The sequence below is a fragment of the Diabrotica undecimpunctata genome, chromosome 1 (genome assembly GCF_040954645.1).
Source record: "Diabrotica undecimpunctata isolate CICGRU chromosome 1, icDiaUnde3, whole genome shotgun sequence".
NCBI lineage: Eukaryota > Metazoa > Arthropoda > Insecta > Coleoptera > Chrysomelidae > Diabrotica > Diabrotica undecimpunctata.
In genome coordinates, this window is record NC_092803.1 from 123,004,058 (window position 1) to 123,029,470 (window position 25,413).

General features: G+C 35.3%; 1 protein-coding gene and 1 long non-coding RNA gene across 2 annotated transcripts in view; one reads left to right on the plus strand and one right to left on the minus strand.

The window, feature by feature from the left end:
* Positions 1-25,413, plus strand: part of LOC140431447 (piwi-like protein Ago3) — a 79,322-nt gene that overhangs the window by 5,782 nt on the left and 48,127 nt on the right. The window lies entirely within an intron of this gene.
* LOC140431452 (uncharacterized) lies at positions 6,600-14,288 on the minus strand. The gene is made up of 3 exons (XR_011949679.1): positions 14,193-14,288; positions 6,733-7,436; positions 6,600-6,666 (listed from the first exon to the last, which is right to left on the minus strand). It is a non-coding gene; the product is annotated as an uncharacterized lncRNA (long non-coding RNA).

The window sequence follows — 25,413 nt, forward strand, 5'->3', positions numbered from 1 at the left end:
TATGCAAACTATGTTTCCCTATTACCCCTGTGTATTCTTCTTCTTTTCCGATCTTGGCGTTTGTGTCGCCTATCACCATTTTCATGTCGTTTCTTGGTATTGAGTCATAGATTCGTTCTAAATCTTGATAAAAGGCTACCTTAGTGTCTTCTTTCTGTTCATTTGTGGGACAGTGTACATTTATAAGGGTTATGTTAAAGAAATGCGTTTTTATCCTAAGCTTGCAGATTCTTTCATTGATGGCTTGAAAGTCTGTTATCAGGTGCTTCATTTTATTATCTACGATAAAGGCTACTCCAAATTCTTTATTTCCTTCATCTTTACCGCTATACAGTATAGTGTGTGTTTTAGTGTCCCGGATACCTTTTCCCAACCATTTAGTCTCTTGTACTGCAGTGATTCCTATTTTATATCTTTTCAGTTCGTGTAGAAGGATCCTCTGTGCTCCTGGTATGTTTAGCGTTCTGACATTCCATGTTCCCAGCGTAAATTCCATATTCCGTTGCCAGAGTCGTCGTCTTGATATCCGTCCATTCCGAGGCCCATCTGAAGGTTTCGTAGTAGTACTTTTTTACAAGAATAGGTTAGTGGCCTATCGCCCAACCCCCTTTTCGGAGGACCATTTCTCCCTTCCTCGTCAGCCCTGACCCTATTTTCCATTGGGGTTGGTTACCCAATCTCCGGTAAGGTTGCTCAGGTTTGCCGGGGTTCACCCGTGTGATTGAGCCACACTTCTTGGAGGTGAGGATAGGAATTGAGTAGGAGTGGCTAGAGGTGTTATCAGGAAGCAACACCTTGTATTGCGCATCACTACTCCTTAGAACCCCATGACCAAATACTGTTGGGATAGTATTATAAGGTTTTTTTCCTGGTTTTTCCCTCATAATTTACTATGGAATCACTAACAGGAGATTTGTACTCTCATCATGGCATGTGTTTGTCTTTTTAAAAACGAATTACATGATATGATTTTTTCTGCCGGATATTCTCAAGTTAAAGTTGATTTCATGTAATAGAATGAACTATCTTACAAGTAAAGTTGTCCTAGGATAGTCATGGGTAACACCGTAAATTTTTGAGTGTTGATACAATGACACTGACACAGCTGCCTGTATCAGTACAATGTATCAGCACAATAAAGTGTCATGACACTGTGTTTCAGTATTATGTATTACATAGTACGGAAACACTGTGATAGTGATACATCGACCAAGAAACGATACCCTTTAATACAAATTCTAAATATAACTGCACATAGTTGCCAAATGATGGAATTTCTTTAAAACACACGCTATCAAAATAACATTGGTATATTTCAGTCACTTTTTTATTGCATGAAGTGATCTCAGTATTCGAAAAATTATGGGTTAAATTAAAAGAAAACTTTTTCTCTCGAGGTACATTAGTACATTTTAATAGAAATTACACTAAATTGGATACTTCCAGTCTAAGTATTCCTAAATTCGATTTAGTGAAAGAAAGAAAAAATGGATGATGTATAATACTTCCTTCAAAATCTTTTAATTGGTGTAAGTACTTAAACTTAAAGTTATAACTTTTATTTATTTAAGTGTTGATATTTGATATTTATTCTAATTGGTTCATAGATTTATAGTAATAGTAAAATAATTCTTTGGCATTTCATGGAAGTTCGAACTTTACTTAAAAAATGAATTCCTTTGCTCATTCTTTTAATTGCCAACTATAAACTCTCTTCTTCAGAGAGCTCTTTCCAAACCTGTTGTATACCGTGCCACAGCTCTTCAGCATTTTGAAGTATAAAATTAAGCTGATACAACGGTTTTATAATAACTCCCCACACATTCTCAATTGGGTTTAAATCTGGACTGTAACTGGGCCATGGTAAGGTTTTGATGTTGTTATTCTGGAGCCACTGGTTTATTATATTTGCAGTGTGAACAAGGTAATTATCTTGTTGAAGGATAAAATTATTTTCTGGATACAACTTCTGGATAAAAACTTATTTTAGATAATAGTTTAATGTGATTTTAATAAAAACTTATTTTAGATAATAGTTTAATGAACGCCTTAAGACCTTCATATCCATTAAGAATTAAAAACAAATCACACAACTTAATTACCATTAAAGCTGACCCCATAATTTTTTGTTTTACTTAATTCTAACAGAGCCAACCCACAACCATTCCATTTTCACATTTTGGACAATTATACACCTGCAAATCATACAACTTGTAACTTATCCTTTTATAGTTCCCATGTACCTAGTGTTGCTTATGACAGATAGGACCTTTCTTAAGTTATAAGTTGAGTACTATTCTATTAACTTATTAAAAAACCATGTCCCAACCATCAATTTCTATTCATTTCACATAATAGATAATAAAATAAAACTTCCATACCACTTAGTCCGTTAACACCCTATCAGATATTTAATTTCATGTACTTATAACTTAATTAGTTTTACATTTACCAGGTACCAAATGTTGTTTTTTGACATACAGGGCCTTCTATAATCGAGTTATAAGTTAAATTTCACATGACCATTATACTACAAAAGTTTTATTTCATTCATGTAAGAACACTTTCATATTTTAAATATATTCATTCATTTTCCACCAATATCAAACAAAATTTCTATAACTCAACCTTCTACATGTGTCTATTTTCTATTTTCCAAGTACCAAATGTTGAATAAACATAAAGGGCCTAAATATAAAAATCTCTTTTTCATTACACTACCACACACATGCATAGTTGGTTGCCTAACTATAACCACATTATCTTCTCTCCACATTTCATCTCATACACATAAAAATCAATTTTTAAAAAACAACAACATTGATGGTTGATACTGTTATATTATTTAATATCAAAAAATCTATTACTTTAACAAATTTAATTAACGTTGGCTTTTGTCTTAAGTAGACACATACAGTTATATTGACTACTCTGTTACTTGTTCCGTCCTAACTTGTCAACATTGTCATTTCAATCAGTTGCTTCCATTAAGTCCTCGTAGACACACCGTCTCAGGACTTGCAACTTCAACGTGGAGTCATATGTCACCATGTTACCTAATCCAACGGTAACTTTAACATCCTAGTAATTTATATAATATAATGTAAAACAAATGTAACTAAATTTTTGTTAACGGGTTTTTACCCATGTATTTAGTGGCTACATTCATGTACACCTAGTAAGTATTAACCACACTTTACATTAACCTTGGTCAAAATTTTAACTTCACGTCCTTTTTAATTAAGTGGTTATATATTTTATAGGACACTGATGATGGAATAATGGATTCCGAAAACGTTTTGTCTAAAACAGCCCGTTTGGGTTTTTAAAAATATATACCTTTTACAAAGGATTTTTAATAAATTTTTTTAATATATGGTATACAGCCAAATACAGGAACGTAGATTCCTTGTGGAACTTAACTAACTCACTCGCTGTATTTATATAACGTATATTCTAGAATTATCTGGAGTAATTTATCTGTGTTCGCCGTGTCGTGTCGGTAGCTTCTCAAAGGCAAAACGCTATTGATAATACCATCGATCGTATATTCTGGAATCCTTCTGAGAATTGTGACACGTACCACACGTCGGAGGTACGCTATTTCGTTACAATATAATTATATAGGAAGTGAGAGATATAAATTTCACTGCAATTGAGGTTATCAGTGGAGCTCAGATTATATGCAAAATGCATATTAATAATATTCAAGTATATTTGCTTTATTTCATGTATTCTGAGCAAATTACGGCTTTTTGAACATAATTAACATATTTTTATTTTTGTCGAAATTCGCTATATTTATAGGTTTGTTCCAACCAGAGTCAGAAACAAGTTGCAGACGTCAGGATTCTGCGCAATAACATAAAAGTGTTCCAACCGAGATCACAAACAGTCCGCAAGCAAATAGTTTGCTGTTCCAACCAAACCAAAAACGTGTTTACTGACAGTCAAAATAGTTTGTGGATTCTCTTCTAACAGGGAATTTGGGGCATGCGTAGTACCGTTGAATAGTAGAGGGGTTGTCAACGGTTTACTTGTTTACAAACTCTGCCTTGTGCCTTATAACCCTACTTTTTACGTTTAAAGTTAACAATCGTTTGTTTACCACTTTACCAGTGTTTAAATATTTTAGTTTTGCAGTGAACATAGCTTTGATTTTTTTTTTTGTATAATATGTCTGACCCAGAGTACAGTGATATCAGTGATATGTCTTCTATGGAAAGCAGTGAGGAGGATGACCTAGAATTATTACTAGACGAACCAAGGGTTAAGAACCAAAACTATTTAGGTAAATTAAATATAATTTTTAATAAGTAACACAAAATTAAATAAATGATAACTGATTTATTACTTTCAGAACAAACCGTGACACAATACTCTGAAGAAGAGTTTTTTGAACATTTTAGATTGTCAAGGGACACTGTAAATGGCTTGGTTGAAAGATTTGAGGCTAGTCAATATTATAATTCACTGGAGGGACAGTATGCCAACATATCTGCTTTACATCAAGTAAGTAAACAATAAATATTTCAGCTACACACATGATTTCTAAAATCAAAACAGAAATATGCTTTTTCTTTTATTTTAAGAAATATTTGATTTTAGGTACTTATTTATCTGTGGTACATTGGACATGAGACTGCAAGTTTTAGAGATGTTGGAGATCGTTTCGACATAACAATAAGCTCTGTTCATAGAATTATTCATCGACTAACATACTTTTTAAGTAATTGGAGTCCAGATGTAATAAAATGGCCTAATGAAAATGAGAAAGCCATAAGTGAACAACACTTTAGAGCTAATGGATTTCCAAATGTAATAGGAGCAGTCGACGGTAGCCACATAAAAATTGATAAACCGGAAAATGACCCAGATTCATATATAAATAGAAAAGGGTACTACTCAATTCAGGTAGGTTAATGTAGGGTAGTTTGACAGCAGGAAATATTTAATTTATACATTTTTTAGTACTCCCTAATAATATGACATTTTATAAAAGCACAATAATTGGTTTTTAAATTTATTTTTTATTATAGATGCAACTTGTATGTGACCACAGAAGAAAAATAACTGACATATTTATAGGATATCCAGGTTCAGTCCATGACAGCAGAGTCTTTAGAAACTCTCCATTGTACATGAATTTAGAGGAAAGATGTGGAAGATATTTTCTTTTAGGAGACAGTGGCTACCCTTTACAGGCCAATTTGCTAACCCCTTATAAGGATAGAGGGAACTTAACCAGACATCAACGAAATTACAATGTAAAACTTGCAAAAAATCGTTATGTAGTTGAACATTGCTTTGGTATAATGAAACAAAAATTTAGGCAAATGTATCACATAAAGTTAAGAAATATTAGGTTAATATGCCATTTAATTAGAGCTGCATGTGTACTACATAATATTGCCATTGATGATGATATTTTAAATATAGAACCTATAGAACCAGTTGAACAAAATCTTCCAGACCATCTATATGAAATTAATGAAGAGGATGATAATCTAGATGACATAGGAGTTCGTGCCATTAGGGATAGGGTGGCAAATGCATTACAACTGTAAATCTTTTGAAAAATAAATATATATTTTTCAGTGGTGTTCGATTTTATTTCAAAGTTATTTTAAAATAGAATAAAACATTTTTGCTTATTAAAAAACATGCAGAAACCAAATTTTGTATTCCAAATGTAAATATTTTATTTCATTCTTTTAATTTAATCAATTTTTGTTAGTGAATTGAATTTGAGAGAATGACTGCGGTATATATATATATATATATATATATATATATATATATATATATATATATATATATATATGTAATATTTATATATATATATATATATATATACAATGTAAGTGAGATTAAAATCAAACTGTAAATGAGGATATCGGTAAAGTAGAATAATTTTCTCCTTGACAGATATCATTTTAATCTCACTCACATTGTATATATATATATATATATATATATATATATATATATATATATATATATATATACTCCTCATTCTTTAGCCCTTAGTTAGGGCGTGGTGACACTCTAAATATTGGCTTGCTGCCTCCATTGGCTGTGATCCTATGCCATATGGACGGCTTCATGTAGGGATTTTCCCACCAGTCTTCATTTGATATGCTCATCATGTTGGAGATCTTCCTCTTGGTCTTTGTCCTATTACCAATAGTTCCATGGTTCCCACTCCCACACTAAATTATTTTTTACGACCTTCCTAGTCTCTGTCTTTCAATCCTTTCTTTGATATGGTTTTATCGACTTTATTTTTCCATGATCTTGTTTCCCATGCATTCTGTTCTGTGTGTGTGGCCATACCATTTTAGTCTTCTGTCTTCTATATACTGCAGGGTATTTTTTTCCACTTCTTATCTCTTCATTTGATAATCTGTCTCTTCTGGTCTGACCACGGCATGGTTGGTTTGCTCCTTGGTTTTTATTACCTTATTATTTTCACTCTACATAAGAATACTATGAATTTGTTTCTCTAGGTAAAAATTTATCCTGATGAATAAAACGTCATTGCAAATAAAACAAATATAATTTTTAAATAAAACGAAAAACAAATATTTTTTGTGTACCTAACTTACACATAACTAAAGAAAAACAAAATTATGAAAAATTACATTTATTAACTAAAGAAATAACCTAACACATACAAATTAACTAAAGAAAAAAATCATGAAAAATTACATTTATAACTAAAGAAATAACCTAACTTATACAAATCAACTAAAGAAAAAAAATTATGAAAAATTACATATTATTTCGACAATTCGAGCATTTCAATATTTTGTTTCGTTCTCGTATTTCATTTAATTTTTCCCTCTGAATATTTATTTTTTCTTCTTCAAGTTTTATCCTTTTGTCATAATATTCCTTTCTGTCTTTTTGAATCTGTTGAAGTATTGAAACCCTGTTAACAATACTTCTTTTTCGAAACCTAACTGTTTGTTTGGACGTACTGGGATTGGGAGCATCTTCAGCCTCTAGAGTAACTGCAGGTACTTCTTCTACAGTTTCGGAAGAAAGGAGTACAACTGGCTGAATATTATTTTTTCCTTTGAAAATCTCATTCATCTCAGTTTCGTATTCAAAAAACTTTTTCCCTCTCCCAGTTTTATTTTTATTATCAACAAATTTCTTATATGCTCTTTCGAGCACTCTCCATCTGTTTTCACAATGGCCTGCATTAAAATTGGTACCTACAGCTAAATTTATTTCTTGGGCCATTATTTCCCATAATTTTTTTAATGTTTTTATCTGAAATGTTCCAACTTTTCCACGGTATTTACTATAAATATCCAGTAAAACCTTGCTTTGGTTTGTAGTCCAATTTACTGACTGGTGGTGTCCTGAAAATGGCTGAGATTGTTGTGCTTCTAATGTTCTATCGAATATTAAATAGGGCTCAAGACCTACAATGAAAATGTGATTTTTAAATAAATTAAATTACTGATAACCATGAAAACATATCCATTAAACCGACGAGCATAAGGTTTTGGGTGTAATACACCCAGATCTAGAAATATTCATCAATATTTTATTAGTGAATTGTTATTAAGCTTCGGGTACTTTATGTTGTTTTAATTTTCATATTTTTCACAGAAAGTGATACATAGATGCCTTAACTAATAAATAATGTAAGTTCGTATTGTTAACTTTATAAATAAATAACTATTGTTGTGGATTTATTAAAAGGTTCAATATTTATAACACTTACGGATTTAATTTATTTCTTTATTTATATTAACTTATCTGACAAATTTATATATATCCGTACGTTACAAATTCGCGAGCGCGAGTTCAGAATTAACTGTCTCTTCCAAATAAAATGTCCTTTATATATGCCATTGCCTTTACGCTAGAATCATCGAACAGCCTTCTCGATTAGCGGTGAAATTATAACGGTAAGGCAAACGGGTATTTTTACATCGGCTCGACCGTTTCTGGAAGGTTCATTCAGGTAAATTTCTGCCGGCTAATAGAATACTCTCGTAAAATCTAAAAACAGAACACATTAGTCATAATATTTACGGTTATTTTAGGCCAGGATAATTATCGTAACATTGCCCCCCTCTTAAAAGATGGTTCCTCCTGGAACCTTGTCGGGACTGAAACCGGAACTGTATGCTGGTATCGGCAACTGGACCCTCTTTTACAACTTCCAGTTGTATAAAAATGACAAGGGACGGTTTTCTCTCCGCACCAGTAACTATGCGGATTGCAACAGACTAACACCTGGACTTCGGTGTCTTTAAAGATCTCCTCCACCATATTTCGGATAACCCTCCAATCTAATTGGCGGCACTCCAACTTTGGCATGGCTAACTTTTGCACGTCGGACTCTAGTACGTGCTCTCTCAATTGAAGTAAGGCTTCCCACACATCTCGGTAGGTAGGTTGGTCACGGGCAGTGTCTTTTGTTACCAGGTAGAAAAGGTAACGTGATGCATCTTGGAGTTTCAAGGTTTTACCGGGAGCTGGCACCTGGCATTGAAGTTCTGCAACTCGACCAAACTTCCTTCGAAAGACGGATGCCAACCCTGGTGCGTCTTTGATACTGGCTGGGATGGTAAGGGCCAGCGAGTAGTCATCGGGGAGCGCGAGTAGATCTTGCTTTTCTTCAGTGGTAACACCATGTCTTGCTTTACCGGTACCTCCATAGGCACCCATGAATTCCTCAAACGTGAGGTCAGACACGTCTTGGACTTGGTTTACTTCCACTTCTTCATCTACGTCGTGGTCACCTTCGAAAGACGCCAGCCGGTTATGGTGTACTATCATCGGCTTTCCCCTCGGAATCTTGCTTATTCGGTAGATGACATCGTTGATCTTCTCCATGATGAGGTATGGACCTTCCCAAAACTGCTGCAATTTGGGAGAACAACCTTTTCGCTTCTTGGGATTATACAGCCATACTTTGTCGTTCTTCTTAAAGCAACCCTTTTCGGCTTGTGTATCGTACCGTTTCTTCATTCGGTCGCTAGCGATCTGAAGGTGGGAACGGACCAACTCATGTACATCGTCCATTCTTCTTCGTAATTCGATCACATAATCTTCACCTGCTACATCTTCTCCAGGTCGACACCCAAATTCTAGATCACAAGGTAGTCGCATTTCGCGTCCGAATAGGACTCTGGCTGGTGTCTGGCCCGTTGATTCGTTAACAGCAGATCTGTAGGCCATTGTGAAGAACGGAAGGTATTGGTCCCAGTCTCGCTGATGATCGGACACCATCTTTGTCAAATACTTGCCAACTGTCCTATTCATTCGTTCTACCATACCATCCGATTGCGGATGATACGCGGTAGTTCTTGTTTTCTTCATGCCTAGTCTATCACATATTCCTTGGAATAGATCACTTTCAAAGTTCCTGCCTTGGTCACTATGGATCTCCAAAGGCACTCCAAATCGGCTGATATATTCTTGGATCAACTTATCTGCAACGGTGGCGGCCTTCTGGTCTGGAAGTGCATAAATCTCGACCCACTTAGTGAAGTAATCCATTACTACCAACATGTACTTGCCCCCATTTTCACTTTCTGGAAATGGCCCTGCAATGTCCAAAGCTATTCTTTCAAACGGGCTTCCAACATTATATTGTCTCATAGGAGCTCTCCTTTTCCGGTGAGGCCCGTTACTCGTAGCACAAATAGTACATTTCTTACACCAGTCTTTTACGTCGTCGGAACTGTTCATCCAATAAAACCGTTCCCGAATTCGCTGAAGGGTTTTCCTTACACCAAAATGCCCTCCCGATGGACTGTCGTGTAACTGACGAAGTACTTCGGCTATTCTGCTCTTTGGGATCACCAACTGTCTTCTTTTCTCTGAACCGTCATCATTTTCCAGGACTCGTTTGAGCAAGCCATCTTCGATGATAAATGAGTCCCACTGGGCCCAATACGTCTTAACTACTGAGCATAGGTTTGATATTTCCTGCCAAGGTGGTCGACGGTTTTCCTCTTTCCATTTTCGGATTTTCTGTATAACTGGATCTCTCTCTTGTTCTTCCCTTATCTTAGTAGGCGTCCAGTCGTCGTTGACAATCGTCGTTCTTAGCACTGCTGCTTCCTTGGATTCCGTTTTGTTGCAGTGAGGACACTCTGCTGGGCATGGCCTTCTGGAAAGAGAATCAGCGTTTCTGTGGCTAACTCCGGCTCGGTGCTCAATCTTAAAATCGTATTCTTGGAGTCGTTCGATCCACCTGGCTATCTGACCCTCTGGATTCTTAAACTGCATCAACCACTTAAGGGCGGCATGGTCGGTTCGGATTAAAAACTTCCTTCCATAGAGGTATTGATAGAAGTGCTCTACTGATTTCACTACTGCCAGAAGTTCTCTTCTCGTGACGCAATAATTCCGCTCAGGTTTTGAAAGGACTTTACTAAAATATCCGAGGACTCGTTCCTGTCCTCCTTGAATCTGAGACAGCACTCCTCCAATTCCCACGTTACTTGCATCCGTATCTAAGATGAACTCTCCTTCTGGCAGTGGATACCCCAAAATTGGTGCTGTTATTAAATGCTTTTTCAACGTTTCAAAGGCATTTTGGCAGTCTATATCCCAGCGGTATTCTCTTGCTTCCTCTGTAAGTCGCGTTAATGGCTTAGCGATATCTGCAAACTTCTTAATAAACCTCCGGTAGTAAGTACATAGTCCAAGAAAACTTCTCACTTGATGTTTGTCAGTTGGTTTTGGCCATTCCTTAATGGAATCGATTTTTCCCTTATCCACGGCCACTCCTTCTTTACTGACTATATGACCCAGATAATTGACTTTACCTTGAAATAGCTGGCACTTTTTGGGGTTTAGCATCAATTGGGCAGCTTTAAGTCGATTAAAAACGTTTTCTAAATTCCTCAAATGATCTTCGAATGTCTCCCCCAAGACGATTATGTCATCTAAATAAACCAGGCATGTTTTCCAAGATAACCCTCTCAACACATTTTCCATAAGCCTCTCAAATGTCGCAGGAGCATTACAAAGTCCAAATGGCATAACGTTGAATTGCCACAATCCAGATCCTGTGGTGAAGGCTGTCTTTTCTTTATCGACTGGGTCCATTTCTACCTGCCAGTATCCAGACTTCAAATCTAAAGTAGAAAACAATTTACTTCCAGCCAATGTGTCCAATGTGTCATCGATCCGAGGCAGAGGATAACTATCTTTCTTGGTAACGTTGTTCAGCAAACGGTAATCCACACAGAACCTCGTCGTTCCGTCTTTCTTCTTAACCAGGACCACCGGAGAGACCCATGGACTCGTAGAAGGTTCTATCACCCCGTCTTTCTTCATTTCCTGAACAATCGTTTCAGCTTCCTCTCTCTTCGCCTGTGGTAATCGTCGAGCTGTTTGACGAATTGGCTTAGCATTACCAGTATCAATTTTATGCTTAACAACGGTAGTTCTTCCCGTCTTTCCTCCTTTCGGTACGAAAATATCACGATACTGCCGAAGAAATTCCCTTAATTTCCTTTTCTCCATCTGATTTAGAGACTGTCCTGCAACTGCAACCATTTGGTCGAATTTGTCGTTGGAATTATCAGATGTTGTCGCCTGACGAATTATGGATGTCACAGGTACACAAGTTCCTACTTTTGTCTCTTTCTTTATGGTCACTGGGTAGTCGTTGACATTGATAAGTCTCACAGGAATTTCTTTAGCCGAAGTCACCAATTCCTTTCCAAGTATGATTCCACGGCCAACCTCATCGTCGTGGTTCCAAGGCTCCATCATAACAGGTCTCCCTTCGTCTACAATTCCCTGTAGTCGCGCTACTATGATCGTTTCGCTTCTCGCAGGCACGACTGTATCCTCTGTAATGGCTGCTTGCACAGTGTTGTCATTATGTGGATGGAGAAATACCTCCTCGTTGCCAACTTTGATTACCTTATTCTTAAAATCCAATTGGAATCCATGCATATTCATTACGTCCATTCCTAATATAACATCCTCTTCGATGTCAGCAACTATAACAGTATGGACGAACTTTTCTGCTCCAATTCCCAATTGTACCTGGATTTCTCCATGAATGTTAGCATTTTCACCTGTAGCGGTCCGAAGTCGCAACCTCGTTGGTAACAGTTTCTTTCGGCTGTTTATAACTGTCGGGCGTATAATGGTTCTGGTCGCTCCGGTATCCACCAACAACGTATGCTTTTTACCATTTATGTCTCCATCTACATATACACTATCTTCACGACATTTCAAAGAAGCTATTAGTATGAGAGGGTCTTTGGAAGAGTTCCGGGTCGAAGCTGCCTCCCTAAGGTTGACTCGTTCTGGTTTTCCTGATGGTGAGTTTCTTGATTTTATGGTCTTCTTTTTCTTGCATGTCATGCTTTTCATCAAATTAAAGAGCTGGTCAAGTTTATCTTCATCTCCTTCCTCTTTTACAGTCCTAACTTTACTGTACCCGCCAGAGGCCTGCGTAGCTGACTCGTATTCGAGGGCGGCGGATAAGACATCAACCAGCGTCTTGTGACGAGCTAATCGTAGTGTTCTCTGCATTTCATGATCACGAAGACCATCAATAAACGTTTGAACGGCCAATTTTTCCATCATGTCTTCGGGAGCTGTTGGATAAGCATATCGTACTAATCTGGCAATATCTACCTCATATTCTTGAAGAGCCTCATCTTTCTTCTGTCTACGATTTTTAAGCTGCGACTGATATACATGCTCCAAATGTTCGTGGCCATATCGCATATTTAACCTCTTCTTCAGTTGTTCGAAGTCATCGGTCTCCTCTACTGCTATGGTCTGAAGCACATCTAAGGCATCTCCTCGAAGAGCGATAGTCAGGTTTACAGCCTTTTCTTTTTCAGACCATCCATTTGCTCTTGCGGCTGATTCGAACTGTTTCATGTAGTTGTTCCATGATGATTTTCCGTCGAAAGTTGGGACTTTCACATGGACAGAACCTCCACTTCCTTCAAATTTCGGTCGTGTTTCCAACTTACATTTCGTCTCGTCTTCTTTTGTCTCCACTGTAATTGGATTGTTTCCTCTCTCTGCTGTCCCGGTTTCCTCCATCTTCTTTTCCATCTCTTTCCATATCTTTTCTTCGAAGGCCAACATATCGGCAGCAACTTGGTTTTTTAACGAAGATATTCTATCGTCCAGGGCAGACATCTCAGAAGTGACTTTAGAGATTTCCGAAGAGATGTTAGCAGAGACTTTGCTTTCCAGAGAAGAAATCTCGTTAGAAACTTTGCTTTCTAAAGAAGCGATGTCGCCGGATACTTTGGCTACATCAGAAGAAACTTTCGAAATATCGTCAGAAACTTTGTTCTCCAATTTCGAAATCGACGAGATGACAGCATCATGTTTGTCTTCAAATATATAAGTCTCTGGATCTAGTCCTTCTTCTAGCAAAGCGTTCTTTAGTCGTTGGACTAACTCAGCCTTTTTTCCGGTGGAAGATAATTCTCTGTCTTCAAGATGTCTTCTTAAATTAGTCACTGTCAGCTCATAAATCGTAGCCATTTTCACAATTTATTTTATATTCACTTGTATTATTATTATAAGTCTAATTTATGTTCGATCCCACTTCTGACACCATTTGTTGTGGATTTATTAAAAGGTTCAATATTTATAACACTTACGGATTTAATTTATTTCTTTATTTATATTAACTTATCTGACAAATTTATATATATCCGTACGTTACAAATTCGCGAGCGCGAGTTCAGAATTAACTGTCTCTTCCAAATAAAATGTCCTTTATATATGCCATTGCCTTTACGCTAGAATCATCGAACAGCCTTCTCGATTAGCGGTGAAATTATTACGGTAAGGCAAACGGGTATTTTTACATCGGCTCGACCGTTTCTGGAAGGTTCATTCAGGTAAATTTCTGCCGGCTAATAGAATACTCTCGTAAAATCTAAAAACAGAACACATTAGTCATAATATTTACGGTTATTTTAGGCCAGGATAATTATCGTAACACTATAATAAATTATTTGATTTAGATCACCCTTAAATTAGTTACAATATACAAGTAAACAGTATATAGTTCAGTATATAACAAAATATGTAAATAATAGTGTATTAAAACAACAAGATTATCTGGGTGTGCCACACCCATCTAGCACTTTGTGTAACATTTTTATCCTAACCTTCTGCTCGTCGGTTTAAAAGCTGTATAATTAAAATATATTTACCTTCTACGTCCATTTTTAATATTTCGGGTATTTAATCTATAAAAATTACTGACACTGAGTTGTTTGGAAAAATGTATGTAAACACTCAGTCGCTCACAAAATGAGAGGATGGAGATGACAACTTGACAACCGACAAATTGACAAATTGTCGGTTGTTCCAACTACCTATCACAAATCAATCAGGAAGTCAGATATTTGATGACATGCGCAGTGGGAACAATCAGAAACTTATCTGTGATTCATGGTTGGAACAAACCTTATAAACCAAATTATGCTACATTAAGTTTGTTGGCTAGCAAAACCAGTAATTCAAAATAGTAAACCTGATTACCGACATTCCAGGTAAAGAATGATACGAGGTAGGTAGAATTTGGTAATCCCAGCGTTTTCTTTCTAATGGATTGTACACTTATTTCTTATTTATTTGTGAAAGATAATTTTAGCAGGTAGCATCTTTTTAAACTTCGTGGGATTAGTTTTTATTTCTATTTAAACATTTTGGGAATATTTAAATGAGACCCTACAATCAAATGAATAACTTGTAATTTGGCTATTGTCATGTAAACTACAGTTAGTGTATAATGTCAAAAATAAAAGTTTCTACGACCAGTGTCCTCGTCTGGTGGTAGAAACTCGACTTCAATTTTATTTTTCATACTGCTTCTGACATTGCAGTTTTTTCGCCCAATTTTCATGCACTGACTGTTTTGACTTCTATCTTTAACCCTTTCACTCACGAGTTTTTGTTTACACAGGTAAAAATTATTTTTTGGTTAATATCTTGGTAACATTTGATAATTAACACTCTCGAATGGTTGTTGGAACAATTGTAGGCAATGGTAGTCAATGAAATCAATTATACTATACATTGAAAAATGAAAATACATTAAAAATTTAAACAAAATATAAGTACGTAATATAAAATATAAGTATTTATTTTCCATTGAAATTTACAAAACAGTTACGATCTTTTTGAAGGTACAAATGCACCTTACGTTTACTGCAAGTCCATCTAGACTTACCTTTGCAGCCAATATTCTTGCACCGTCCAGGAAGGGACCCTGGTGTGCTCAGACATATGGTTTATGTTGTCTAATTGTACCGTTGCAAGATTTGACTCTGTTATATTTTGACTCTGTTGAACAGGAACGTCATATTTTGAAGGCCTTCCCACTTTCTTCCTGGAAATATCATTGCACTGCTTGATGAGCACCTCCCCTATCTCCATTTTGAAGTGCAATGAGTCTAGTTATTTTTAGTTAATTTTTGTTTAGGGCTACCAAGTAATTGACAAATCTTTTATGTATTCTAACCAAGAATTTACAATTGCCATATCCACCGCATGAAATATCATTCTCAGTGTCCATTTTTTGGAGCGAATTTTTGTTCGGTATAATGATATAAGGGCGTCAGCTTTGTTGACTCCCCCCATTGAACTATTGTATTTCTTCACTATTTGTGGTCGATTTACTTTAATTCGTTGTTTTGCAGTTTTATCCCAATGTTTTACTTTGTCTTCGTCTCCTATTCCTACATAGTTTGAGGCCAATGCGACTGGCTTATTATCCAGCCAGTTGACCAAAACAATTCCATTTGATATCACTTCCTAAGAAAATCCCCTTTGCTTCTTTAGGATTTTTTTTTTCGTTGGTTTAACAGGAGTGTCCGTAATATAAATATAATTTAGGTCATCAATTTTTAATTCAGGACCTCGATTAAATTGTAATAGGTGAAATAATTTCATTCACAAAATAATGTGTGTCTTCGTGGCGCTAAATTTTCATTAAATTGTAAGAAGTGAAATAATTATCACAAAATAATGTGTGTCTTCATGGCGATAAACTTTCGAAAAGATGTAACACTAGTGCGGCTCCTTGACCGAATTCTTTAGCTGTTATAGGATTTATTTTCGTTGTTTTCCCTTATAGACAATAAAATTGTATGTTAGACCACTTGCATCACAGAGTAGAAATAATTTTAAGCTCGATGGATGCGGTTTATTTTTTATATACTGTTTTATATTTAATTGGCCTTTGAAAGAAACCATTTATTCATCCACGCAAACATAGTTCTCTACTTCTAGCTCGTTGCATCTATTTAGTACTGAATTGAAGACTGGTCTAACCTTCCACAAATTGTCGCTCTGATTTTGGTCCTATAACTTGTTAACACAATGTAGATTGGTTCAAAGTTTGTAGAATCTACTTATGGACATTGTCTCATGAAATATTGCCACCTTCAATGACTGATTACAGTACATACTTAGACGTAGAAACTTCAAACAACCAATAATTATGTGTAATCCAAATAAAGCTTTCAGCTCTTTTACATTGGTTGGTGATAAATGATTGTCATTATTCTGAAGACCATGAATAATGGTACAATTGACCATTTTTTCGAATAAGTTTTCTGTAAAATATTTCATGAAATAGTCTATTGGATATATTTCATTCTTAAGCGAAAGGTTTTAAGTGATTGTTTCTTCAAAAAAACAAACTTCTGTTTTGGAACTTGACGTCTTGCATCCGTGTGATTTCGTTTCTTTGGGATATATCCATATTTCGATAAATATCTTCAAACTCTTCAGAATTTGGAGTCGGATGTTCCTCATCCATAATGCTTTCCTCGATAACATCAAGGAACTCGTCTGCTTGTTCAATTATATCCTTCATATCATCAGGTAAAGGATCTCCAATTCCTCTTGGCATTATAATATCTTCATATTCGCCGCTACAATAACTTTCAAGGCCTTTATATCAGAAAGGCCTTTTTCTAGCTCTTCATTTTCCGGTAAAAATTTTTTCTTAGACACGATTTGCTGAAAAAAATAAAATATCTTAAAAATAATAAAACTTTCCTTTTATACAATTGTCTGCAATTGTAGACACCACATTATAGAGACCTATTATAATTACTTCAAGAAATATATGACGGAAATATTTATATACATCCAATAATATAATACTTTTACTCCAAATAAAAACATAAAATTACGAAAGCTTACATTGATAGAACGTGTAACGCAGTAACCAACATGTAAACAGCTCTTACAAATTGATGTTTCTCTATGCTAGAAGTTACTTTGAACCAGCAATACTTATTACAGAATGTCTGTCAATGTATAAGATATCACATAACTGTAAAAGGAAGTCAATTGTGGGAAAGCGGATACTGGAAAATTATGTCTACAATTGTAGACACTATGAGCGAAAGGGTTAAGTTCTTGTAGTACATTCTGTTGTTCTGTATCTATTTTTATTCCTCGAAATATCATATGTTTTCTTGTTTTCTCTGTTTTCAGTTTTTCTATTTTCTCATTTACATTTAGTAGATCATTTCCTTTCTTGGTAGGTATCCTGTGAAAAGAAGTTTTCCATAACACAACATGATAAGACTAGCTTGCATCAAACCAAACTGAAAAATTCGAGTGGTGCAAATTCTACTCGCTGAAACTTTGTCGAACAGCCAAAAGACAACGGCTCAACAAGAATTTTATTTAGAATTATGTGAAACATTTACTAGTGTCATTCCCTTATCTAAACTGAATAATCTTAAACATAGATAATTTATTGAGAAACATACGAAGAAGTCTGTTCCAGATGAGAGTACTTTAAAAAAATTACGTAGATAAAGTATTACGACAAATCATGGACAGTGTCCTTCAAATGGTACGTAGCAATTACATTTATTTTCGTGTAGATGAAACTACCTCTTCATGTGGTCGTTACGTTGCTAATTTGTTGATTGGTGCTTTGACAAGTGAAAAATGTGGTGCGTCGTATTTGATCTATACAAAACAATTACAAAAGACAAATAACAATACCATCACCAGACTTATTCACGAAGTTTTATCAAATTTTTTTTCTCCCAGTTCCTATCAAAGTTGAAAGAATTATTTTAATGTCATCGGATGCTGCCTCATACACGAACAAAGCCTTTTTCCCACGTTTAATTCATATTACTTGTCTAGCCCATGGAATAAACATAGTGGCTGAGGAAATTAGAAATTTATTTCCGATTGTAAATGAATTAATTAATAATGTTAAAAATTTTTTTATTAAGTCACCTTTGAGAGTACAATATTATAGAGAAACACTGACAAATTTGCTTTTACCCCCACAACCTGTAGTAACTCGATGGGGAACATGGCTAAATGCAGTTATATTTTACGCTAAAAATTACGAGGCAATTAAAAATATTGTTAACAACTTCTCAGATGATGCTAACTCTATTGTAGAAGCCAAAAAAAATTTTCTTAATACCAAACTTTCATCGCAATTAGCGTTCATCTCAGGAAATTTTTCTGTGTTGGCTGATACAACTTTATAACTATTATAGAAAGTAACAAATTACCATTGGTAGATTCTATTGGTGACACAGTACTTTATATATTTAGAATCAATGTTGATTGTTCTATCTCAGCCATGTTTTCAAAAAGGAGCTTTTTGTCATAACAATTATGTGTTTCCATTTTGATGTTAATTTCTTTTTTTTTTTTTTAAATCTTTATGTGTTTAACTGCAAAGTTATAAAATATAGAAAACTTTGGTTTTCATTTTAATTATATTTTAAACGTATTCTATTAAAAGATTGAAATAGTTGTTTCACTTCTTTTATTTTCTCCTTGACTGATAACCTCAATTGCAGTGAGATTTATATCTCATTCACCTGAATGCAGCAAACATTGTAACGGGCATGTTCTACGCAATGTAGACCTCTATGAATTTGCCGGTGGCCATCTCAGCCGCTTTTTAAACGTTGACGTGTGTGTACACTTCGGCTTCGGAGTGCAGTAAGTGAATATTTTACAAATACTTCACCAGTGAAGGCGGCCCAGCTAATTGTATTATAGAGAAGGTTATAGTCAGAGGAGTGTCGCCGGTCGCCTACTTATAACGCAGAACCGTCGATACCAGGATCGGGTCGGCAACGTGTAACGACAGAGAGGGACGATCGATTCATTGTTTTGAGTGAGTGCCTTGCGGAATGGACACAATATATAGCACAGTTTTTTGAAGACAAGAGAGAACAGAAGCACCAAAAGAATTTAGGGATGGTACTGGGCCTGACATTATTCGAGAAGGAATCAAATCTCCCGGACATGATGAAATTTCCATCGAACTATTGAATCTATTGATCTTCTTATTTCATTATTTGGATCTATTTAATACCATATGTAGAACAAGTATAATACTTGAAGAATGGCTCCATTCAATATTTATACTACTTCCCAAAAAGCCAATGCAAAGGAAAGCAATAAAATCGCACCGAGTCATGTCTTGAAACTGTTTTTAAAAGTAATTTACAATAGAATACATAAGAAATTAGATGAAGGCATAAGTAATACACAAATGGGATTTAGGAAAGGTCTGGGAACACGGGATGCACTTTTTGCAGTGAGTTTTCTTTCTCAGAGGTACCTAGATATGAATAAGTAAGTATATGCCTGTTTCAATGCATTTTGAGAAGGCATTTGACAGAATGCAACATAATCGACTCAAAGAAATTTTGTTAAATAAAAACATAGACAGTAGATGCATTAGAATTGTATGTAACCTACATTGGAATCAAATAGCTAAAGTGAAAGTTGAAAATGAACTGACAGGATATCCAGATTCGCCGTGGGGTGCCCCAAGAGTGTATTTTATCACAATTGTTATTTAATTTATACAGTGAAACCATCTCAGAATTAGCGTTGACCGAAGTCAATGAGGGCCTAATAATAAACGGTGAGCCACTTAATAACGTAAGATATGCTGACGATACCGTCCTTCTGGCGGGAATACTAGAAGAACTGCAGCACCTTGCTCAACAACTAAAAATATATTGCAACGGTTTTGGTCTAAAATTGGGTGCGTGCGTGCGTGCGTGTGTGTGTGTGTGTGTGTGTGTGTGTGTGTGTGTGTGTGTGTGTGTGTGTGTATGTGTTGACGGCAGTAAACAGAACGAAGCGTAATTGCAATTATTAAGATTCGAAGTTTATTTCCGAGAAAAATTTAATTCTCTTGAGTGTCAAATAACCGAGTTAGTTTATTTATTAGCATAAGAAGGGCACACGGCTTAAACCATGAAAGTCCTTCTGATATTATTATGAGAAAACTTAACACTAACAAAGGTGGTGTGTCATATGTAAAATCAATGAAAGTCCAGGCTTTTCATTGGTCTGTAAACATTATCAGTACCATTATTATAGTTATTATCATCTCTGACATTGTTGGCATGAGGTAAACTATCATAATAGTACTTGGCTGATTGAGAACAAAATATTTTCAAAGCCTGAATATCTTTGAACTTCAGCTCAGGAATAGGCAATTTGCCTGTGTAAGCCTGTTGTGGTAGTGAAAATTCCTTATTGTTTTTTTTTTTGTCAACCCCAGTTATTGAGGACTGTTAATTGTGCTTGACAACCATGAGCCACTGTAATTTTCTTTGTAAAAGATTAACCTTCCATGATTAACATCAATTTTCAACTGTCTTAAAGGTCTGCTTGCAAAGGGACACTTTTTTTTGTAAAAATGAGTCAGAAATGCAGTCCAAGATTTAAAATGATTTGTAGTAGATTGTACATTCCTTGACATCGAATGGTTTAGGTTTCTTTCTAGACTCTCTAATGTGCTGTGTCCGCTCACTAGGTAACTCATTCCTTGCTTTTTGATTATTGAAAACCATATTGCGGTCACACTCTCAATAAGAGTGGCCACGGATGGGAAATACAATAATAATTTCTGTAAAGCGATGGCAGGCATGGATCATATACCTAGTGAAGAAATCTAAAAACTGTATAATTTTTATACTAACTCCCACATGAGTCACAGAATATGGTCAACTTTTGTACTTGAGAATTCAATTCATTGTATATAAAGTCAAATAAATGTGAAACCACAGCATCGGCACCTTTTTTTACCCACTGTTTCATCATAGACATAAGAAAATGAATCGACATCAGACAGTTGATGAATATTGAATAAATAGTAGTTAAATTGTTGTTTATAATAAACATCATTCGTTGTAATGTTTGGAATATGCAAATTTTTTTGAAAATCCATAGTTATACTAGTTACAGTATCATCTTTGCGAGCACACAATCTAGCACTCTTTTTTATTGCATAAAATGTCTCTGCTTTTAATTTATGTAGTTTATTTTCTACTTCCAATTTTTTAATCTTTTGATTCAATTCTTCTTTCACAGTTTCATCTGTACATCTTAGTTGAGAATTTATACATTCAATGTCTGCCAAAAATTGGCCACAAGAGGAGCAAGTGTCCATCCTCGGATAGCCAAAAGAAATGTCGAAATTTTCATTATTAAAGTATTTCTATATGCTTCATATGATACTTTATTGTCTGGATTTTTTTCAATGTAGTGATCCCAGAGTTTTCTTACATTCAGTTCATCAGAGAGATATATCCTCTGGCTCTCATGTAAATTGTAATGTCCTTTACGCCCAGATGTCTTCTGTATAGTCTCAATTTGGTGCTTCATTAATGAAACGGTTTCTGATGAAAGTTTATTACTTTTAGAATGACATCCCCGTTTGTCTCTAGGAATAGTACCATCCGTTTTTGCATCCGAAAGAAATGCTTTATACTTATAACATACTGGTATTTCACTTACATGATCGCCTCCAATTCATATTTTATAGCAGTAAGCCTTGGTTCTTAATGTAGCAGTTTCTTCTGGTTTTCTCGGTCTTCTACGTTGTATGTCAAGTGTGGTTATGAGACCACAAAGATAACTGTCTTGTTCATACCTTGTTTTCAATAAATTGAACGCATTCACAATAGATTGCCGCTCTGCGTCGGATGTATTTTTGAAACACTGGAAGCGTTTGCATTCACAACTTTCCCCAGTCTCATGTCCTTGTAATTTAAGCTTTTTCACCACGTCCCTCATTCGCCCAGTGGATTTCCGCTTTTTGCTATTTGTGCACTTCATAATATTATTTAGTTTAATGTGATATTTTTTGTATTATAACAAGATTTACGAAAATCGTCAGTCATACTCGCAATTGACAAAACAATACTATGAATAGAAAAATACTAACCTAACTTTTTTGACAGTGTGTTTTTGTGGACTTTTCTTTTGTTTCTATGGCTTTCACGTCATGGTGGACTTTCATTATTTTAACGTTGCAGCACTGTGACTATCAATGTTTAAGCCGTGTTCGACGATTGATTTTCTTCAAATAACTTGTGACTTCCATGGTTTTAGTAAATGTATGATAAGCCGAAAGAAAGAGATACCAGAGATCTACCACAGACAATATAATTCACACAAACCATGTTTTTTTGGACTTTCATGTTTTTAGCCGTGTGCCCTTTAATTAATTAATCAATGTCCTGACATTTTGCCAGGTGCTACTCGCCCGAAAAATATAGAATAAAATGGATCGACTCGACTAAATTTTTGTTGTTCAGACATGTTTAGTTACTAAATTACTCGTTACTTGACTAAAATACTAGCATAGTCCGAACTAGGCTGAACTGTCTTATTTGTACACAGTTGACAACGACATCTCGGTTGTCCACATATTATAAGGTGCTGTCCACTGGATTTTAGACTTCCTGTTATAATAGAGGAACGTGATGGTCCAGGAAACCGTGGTAGCTGACCATATTTTTGTAACAATGACAGTACCACCAATCTTCGAAAATATAAGTTATCATGTTTGTAACCATATTGTCGAGCAAAAACCCACGCGTTACTCATACAAACATCAAACATGTAGAACAAAAACCATTTCTTTTTTCTAAGTCCAATACGATATGCAGAGTTATGTCCGTCTAATAAATCGACACCTCCCGTGAATGTATTGTATTTTTTAATAAAGTGTTGCCAACCTTCTTGCAAGCTTTTTCCCTCAACGTACCTTAAAAATTCCCACTTTTATGAAAAAATTCCCTCCCGTTTACAAAATGTTTTTGCAGCTCACTTGTGCCACATAAAATGCATTACACACTTTGCACATACATTTTTTATTATTGTGTGGTAAAGCCTTAAGCCACATTTTAAAAGAAGGATCTTCTAACCACTTAACATTAAATGATTTTTCTTTAGATTTGGTTATTTTAATTTTTTTTTCATTTGATGAGTACTATCAGCCTTACGATCACTAAATACACTAACTACTGTTATTATTGTCACTCATTTTTATTGTTATACTTATACCCTGCTCTAAACTCCAACTATTATTAAGAAGTAGAAGTAAAGGCCGGTTTTCACGCTACGTTTTCTTATACGTTTTGTGGGTCATATAAAACGTACGACAAAATGTATGTTTTGTCCAGTGTATACACACTACGTTTTCCCTTCCGTTTTCATTCTTATTTCTAATTCAAAGTCTTGAGTTGTGTGAAGTTTGTTTAGTGATTTTTTTTTATTGTGGGGGAAACACGGCTGCTTTTTTTTTATTTTTTCAACTATAACGATACTACGACTGAGGAAAAAGGGGATGAAGAGGGAAAAGACAAGATGGTCAGGAGAGTGGGCTTTTAAAAAGAAGCCAGTATTCCCACGTCTCGTTACTAAAAGAACTGAGAGGCGAACCAGATGACTGGCGCAATTATTTGCGAATGGACACCTCAGCCTATTGTCAATTGCTAGATTTGGTAACATCATACATATTCAAACAAGACACCTGCATGAGAAGAGCCATTACACCCCATGAAAGACACATAGCAACTCTCAGATATCTTGCAACAGGACGCAGCCTCAAGGACTTGGGGAGTTCACAACCATAATATCCAAACCAGCGTTAAGCCAAATAATTCCTGAAACCTGTAATGCAATCTTCTTGGTTTTAAAACAGAACTACTTAAAAACTTTTATACAATTCAATAAATTGCCCGAGAGAATCGTGGATGCATTGCCGCAAATCTGACATTATTAGGCTTTTTTTGGGAAAAATGAAGCGAACTGCAGTGGAGCTAGTCCCTAGTCCTCAACTGAGTCAAGATCGGACGACTTGTCTGAACATGTATTTTCACGTAACGTTTTAAGGTCGATTCTCACTATACGTTCCATTTACTTTCCATATCCGTAGCTTTCCACTTACATAAAATATAATTAAACACAAATCATATAGTATATGCCCACTTTCCGTTCCGTTTACCTACCATTCCCGAAGCCTCGCGTTCAAGATTACCGGCCACGTATTATATAGCGATAATTCATTTAAAGACAATATTTGGTCAGCTATTGTCAAGGAACTCGATGCCACAGGTAAGTAAATTTTAAAATTATTTGCTTGTTTATGTGTATAATGCAAAATCTTAGCAACTGTATGACTCAGAAAAAGTAATTTTTGTCTACACAACTGAATGTGGAAGTTGTTTCCACTCAATTTAAAGTTCGCGACGTCTACTGAGAATTGTGGTTAAAATAATCGGAGGTATATTTAACGGGTATGAAAAGTAAACGGAACGTATAGTGAGAATCGACCTTTATCCTGTCAGTTCTCGTCTCTAAAAACTATGCTTCTCCCATCATTTCTGCGATATGACCTTGGATTTCATTTCGATTCGACAAGATGCACGTTTTGCTGTTTACATGCCACGTTTTAATGTATAGGATTTGTACTATCCAACAAAACGTACAATAAGATGTAGCGTAAAAACCGGCCTTAACACTTTATACAGAAAGTGCCAAATAAGACAATTTCGGTGGGTTTTCCACTTCCACTGCAATATGTATTCAAATATGTAACCATAATTTAAATTTTATTTAAGTACCTAATAAATAATGACGAAATTATTGGGACAAGTGTTTATCAGCCTTCATTAAGTTTTATTATATTTTGGTTTGGGGAATAGGTACCTTTTTAGATCATAATATTTATATAAAAGTATAGTGATCTGGTTGTGAAATAGATGACACAACCATCATTTATTCTAATTTTTGACACTAAGTGCCTGAGATTCTTTGATTACCCAATGATGTTTTGTTATGATTAAGAATACTGAAATAGGAGAACATTAAGGAACGTTTCAATTACTACCAGGGGGTGAAGATATCTTTAATTCCTTTCAAATATTCTTTTGAATTTTAAAAATATTTTACAATTTGCACTGGAGTAAATATTCCCTTTTGAGTTAACTTTTTCTCTTTTTCCCTTTTGTGTCAAAAATTCCCACAAAAAGGGAAATTTTTCCTCCGGTTGGCAAAATTTCAACTGGTTCAGACTTGTTTAGTGAACACGGACGCGTGGTGGGAGGTGCTACT